The 5725-nt window shown below is 42.1% G+C and overlaps 1 non-coding gene across 1 annotated transcript; it reads right to left on the bottom strand.

The window, feature by feature from the left end:
- Window positions 1-1187: 1187 nt before the first annotated feature.
- Window positions 1188-1294, bottom strand: LOC148574636 (small nucleolar RNA R71). The gene has a single exon (XR_015905841.1). It is a non-coding gene; the product is annotated as a small nucleolar RNA R71 (small nucleolar RNA).
- Window positions 1295-5725: the final 4431 nt, after the last annotated feature.

Here is a 5725-nt window from a genome sequence, read left to right as displayed (position 1 = left end):
TTATTTACTCTTATGAGCAATTCCCCCATTCCCATTTATAATTCTGCAATTTACTTCAGTAATTCACTTTCAGTTCTTTAATTCTAGCATTTACTTTTTCTGTCATTTACCTTCCCGCCATTTTATTTTCTGCAATTCTAAACTCAAATCCTGGATTTGCTCAACTAGAACATTCCTCTAATTAAGGTTGCTTGATCAATCAATCCTTGTGGGATTCGACCTCACTCTATTGTGAGTTTTTACTTGACGACAAATTTGGTACACTTGCCGAAGGAAATTTGTTAAGAGACAAGTTTTCCATGCATCAAGTTTATGGCGTCGTTGCCGGGGATTGATTGTGCATCAACAATGTATAGATTGGAGGATAACTAGATTGAGCATTTATTTTTGTTTGATTTAATTTTCTGTTTGAGTCATTTACTTCCTGTTTTAGCTAATTTCTTCCCTTCCCCCTACTTTTTCTTTGTTATTTACCATTCATCTCACTAACCCACTAACTATTTGATATATTGCATCACTCACACTAACAGTAATTCTGACAGATATACTTTCTGCACCTATTCTCTTTGCTTGTACTTGTTGGTTGTATGACAGGGACAAGAAGCGGGGCTTCAACTTCCTTTGATTCTGAACCTGAGAGAACCTTCCTTAGACTAAGGAGGGAGGCAAGAGAAAAATATGTAGTTGGTGCTGAAGAAGAGGAGGAACACTTTGAGGAATACTTTGAACCAAACACGGAAGAAAACATGGAAAACCATCACGAAGAAGAGACTCACAACCATGGCAGAAGAGGTCGAGCAAATCATGCTGGGGAGGATAGAAGAGTTTTAGGCTCTTACATCAATCCAAACCCAGGAAACTGTAGAAGTAGCATTCAAAAGCCAACCATCCATGCCAACAATTTTGAACTAAAACCACAGCTCATCACCCTTGTTCAGAACAACTGTTCGTTCGGAGGAAGTGTCCAAGAGGACCCCAATCAACATCTAACCACCTTCCTGAGAATATGTGACACAGTGAAGTCTAATGGTGTTCATCCTGACGCCTATAGACTGCTCTTATTTCCATTCTCACTCAAGGATAAGGCAGCCAAGTGGCTGGAATCTTTCCCAAGGGAGAGCTTGACAACTTGGGAAGATGTGGTGAACAAATTCTTAGCAAGATTTTACCCTTCTCAATGAATCAATAGGCTAAGAGCTGAGGTCCAAACTTTCAGGCAACAAGATGGTGAGACTCTATATGAAGCATGGGAGAGGTTTAAAGACCTAACAAGGAGGTGCCCACCCGATATGTTCAATGAATGGGTGCAGCTGCACATTTTCTATGAAGGGCTCTCTTATGAGTCGAAGAAGGCCGTAGACCATTCATCCGGAGGATCTTTGAACAAGAAGAAGACCATTGAGGAGGCCATAGATGTCATTGAAACAGTAGCAGAGAACGACTACTTCTATGCTTCCGAAAGAGGGAACACAAGGGGAGTAATGGAGCTAAACAATGTAGATGCTCTGCTGGCCCAAAACAAGCTCATTACCCAGCAGCTGGCTGACCTCACCAAGAAGATGGAGAGGAACCAAGTAGCAGCAATCTCCACTTCATCAACAACCCAAGAAGGAGTGAATGAAGAAGCAGAGGGTAGTCAGGAGCAAGCTAACTACATTGGGAATTCACCTAGGCAAAACCATGATCCATACTCCAAGACCTACAACCCTGGATGGAGGAATCACCCAAACTTTGGGTAGGGAAATCAATAAGACCAAAGCCTTGATCAAAGACGCCCAAATCCAAACAATGCAGCCCACCAGCACTTCACATCTAGACCAGATCAACACCCCATAACAACACCTCCCCACATTCATATCAAGACTAGAATAACCCTCCTCAGCCTAACCTATCATCATTAAATAACAGAATCTCAAAGATTGAGAATCTACTCGAAGGCATAAGCAAATAGATTCGAGATAGTAAAGCGTTCCGAGAAGAGATGATGTCCAATATACAGAATCAGGATGCTGCCATCAAGAAACTTGAGACACAAATTAGCTACTTATTCAAGCAAATTTCCAGCCACAACCTTCGCAGCAAAACTAGCTCAACACAACGGGAGGAGTGTCAAGCTATCACCCTTAGGAGTGGGAAAGAACTGAACGAAATTCCCCAAAAACCACAAGAAGAGGACTCAAATAAAGAGAAAGAAGAGCAGGACGAAGCTCGAGTTCCCACTTTGAGTTCACAAAAAGGGGAAAAAGTGCTGAAGCCAGACACCCCAAGAGTCCCATACCCTCAGCAATTAAAGAAGAAGGGAGATGACAATCAGTTTTCGAGATTTTTAGAAATCTTCAAGAAACTGTAAATCAACATACCCTTTGTTGAAGCAATAGAACAAATGCCACTCTACGCGAAGTTCTTGAAGGAGCTTATGACTAAGAAGAGAAGTTGGCAGAACAACGAAACTGTGATATTAACCGAAGAATGTAGTGCTATCATTCAGCACAAACTGCCCCAGAAATTGAAAGATCCTGGGAGTTTTCAGATCCCTTGTATTATAGGGGAAATCACAGTGAAAAAGGCTCTTTGTGACTTAGGAGCCAGCATCAACTTGATGTCAGTAGCTATGATGAGGAAGATGAAGATAGAGGAGGCTAAACCAACAAAAATGGCCTTACAGTTGGTAGACAGATCGTTCAATTTCCCTCATGGCGTGGTAGAAGATTTGCTGGTGAAAGTGGGAGACTTCATATTCCTGGAAGACTTCGTAGTGCTGGACATGCAGGAGGAAGCCAAGACCTCCATTATCTTGGGAAGGCCGTTCTTGGCCACTGCTGGAGCAGTCATTGATGTCCAAAAAGGTGATCTCACCCTGAGATTACACAATAAAAAGATGACAATCAATGTGTTCAAGGCCATGAGTTACCCACAAGAACAACTGGGGGAATGTATGAGGTTGGACTCACTTGAAGAGGAGGTGCAGGAGAGCTTTGAAGAAGAAGAGTCTGAAGAGCCCGAAAGAATAATAGAAGAAGAGTGTACATCAAGTGAAGAGGTTGCAACAACAGAAATTGGCATACCAGGTGCACCAAAGGAAGAGAACGAAAAGTCAGAAGCACCCAAACTTGAACTCAAAGCACTGCCACCCACTCTCAAATATGCATACTTAGGAGAAAATGAAAATTACCCAGTGATCATAAGCTCATGCCTCAGCAAAGATCAAGAGGATGAACTGATCAAAGTACTGCAACAGCACAAGGATGCCATTGGTTGGACACTTGCTGACCTAAAGGGGATAAGTTCGGCCATATGTATGCACAAGATACTGCTGGAAGATGATGCCAAACCATCCATCCAATCCCAAAGGAGGTTGAACCCAATCATGAAAGAAGTGGTACAGAAAGAAGTTATGAAGTTATGGCAGGGAGGGGTAATTTACCCGATCTCAGACAGCCCCTGGGTTAGCCCCGTGCATGTTGTCCCAAAAAGGGAGGAATTACCGTGGTTCCCAATGAGAAGAACGAACTAATTCCTACAAGGACAGTCACAGGATGGCGGATGTGCATAGACTACAGGAAGCTCAATGAGGCTACACGAAAAGACCATTTCCCCCTTCCATTCATGGATCAAATGTTGGAAAGACTCACAGGGCATGCTTATTATTGTTTTCTCGACGGTTATTCAGGATATAACCAAATAGTGGTTAATCCCAGAGATCAAGAAAAAACCTCTTTCACTTGCCCATATGGAGTGTTTGCCTACAGGCGCATGCCATTTGGGCTATGTAATGCACCTGCGACGTTCCAACGCTGCATGCTTTCTATCTTTTCAGATATGATAGAAAAATTCATTGAAGTTTTTATGGATGATTTCTCGGTATTCGGAGATTCCTTTCCTAGTTGCCTACATCACCTCGCCTTGGTATTGAAAAGATGCCAAGAGACCAATCTGGTCTTGAATTGGGAGAAATGTCACTTTATGGTGACTGGAGGAATAGTCCTTGGTCACAAAGTTTCTAACCAAGGCATTGAGGTTGACAGAGCCAAAGTAGAACTTATTGAAAAACTGCCTCCACCTAGTGATGTCAGGGCAATTAGGAGCTTTTTGGGGCATGCTGATTTTTACAGAAGGTTTATTAAAGATTTTTCAAAAATAGCCAAGCCCTTAAGCAATCTCCTTGTATCTGATACACCATTTATCTTTGATGAAACATGCATGTTAGCCTTTGAAAATTTGAAAATGAGGTTGTCCTCTGCTCCTATCATTTCCCCACCTGATTGGAATTTACCGTTTGAATTGATGTGTGATGCATCTGATTTTGCAGTTGAGGCAGTGTTAGGACAGAGGAAAGACAACTTAGTCCATGTGATATACTATGCTAGCAAAGTCCTTAATGATACTCAAAGAAATTATACCACTACTGAAAAGGAGTTACTAGCAATAGTTTTTGCATTTGACAAATTTAGATCATACCTCATTGGTGCTAAAGTGATTGTTTTTACAGATCACACAGCACTTAAATATTTGTTTGCCAAGAAAGAATCAAAACCAAGACTAATAAGATGGATCTTATTGCTGCAGAAATTCAATATTGAAATCAGAGACAAGAAAGGAGTGGAGAACAAAGTGGCAGATCACCTATCCAGGATTCCTCATGATAAAGGTGGAACACCTGATACAAGTGTGAACGAGTTCTTCCCTGATGAGTAGTTGATGATAGTTCACAAAGCACCATGGTTCGCAGACATTGCCAACTTCAAGGCAACTGGGGCATTGCCTCCAGAGATCAATAAACATCAAAAAGGAAGCTCATGAATGATGCGAAGTACTTTGTCTGGGATGAGCCATATCTATTCAAGAAGTGTTCAGATGGAATCCTTAGAAGATGTGTTTCGGAAGAAGAAGGACGAGAGGTCCTATGGAATTGCCACGGCTCATGCTATGGAGGCCACTTTGGAGGGGATAAAACTGCAGCTAAGGTGTTGCAAAGCGGATTCTTTTGGCCCACCCTTTTCAAGGATGCCAAAGAACTAGTAAAAAGCTGCAACGAATGCCAAAGATCTGGAAACTTGCCCAAAAGAAATGAGATGCCACAAAATTTCATCTTGGAACTGGAATTGTTTGATGTGTGGGGAATTGATTTCATGGGACCATTCCCAACCTCATATGCAAACAAATACATCTTGGTAGCAGTCGATTATGTTTCCAAATGGGTAGAGGCTATTGCAACCCCAACGAATGATAACAGGGTAGTCATGAACTTCCTCAGGAAGAATATCTTTAGCCGGTTTGGAGTCCCACGAGCACTTATCAGTGATGGAGGGAGCCATTTTTGTAACAAACCACTAGAAGCTCTTCTCCTACGATATGGGGTAAAACACAAGTTAGCCACACCTTACCATCCCCAAACAAGTGGACAGACTGAGATATCCAACAGAGAGCTAAAGAGGATTCTGCAAAAGACTGTGGGCGCATCAAGAAAGGATTGGTCGAAGAAGCTGGATGATGCTCTTTAGGCATACAGAACAGCATTCAAAACACCACTTGGAATGTCCCCATATCAACTAGTGTATGGGAAAGCTTGTCATTTACCACTGGAGCTGGAACACAAAGCTCTCTGGGCTATCAAGATACTAAATTTTACAGCATTGCGGCTGGTGCAAAGAGGATCTTGCAACTGCAAGAGATGGAGGAATTCAGATCACAAGCCTATGAAAATACCAAGATGTATAAAGAGAAG

Source organism: Arachis ipaensis, chromosome B2 (genome assembly GCF_059453495.1).
Source record: "Arachis ipaensis isolate K30076 ecotype BB chromosome B2, ASM5945349v1, whole genome shotgun sequence".
Taxonomy (NCBI): domain Eukaryota; kingdom Viridiplantae; phylum Streptophyta; class Magnoliopsida; order Fabales; family Fabaceae; genus Arachis; species Arachis ipaensis.
The sequence above is the reverse complement of the archived record's forward strand: the minus strand, read 5'-3'. Positions and strand labels throughout refer to the sequence as shown.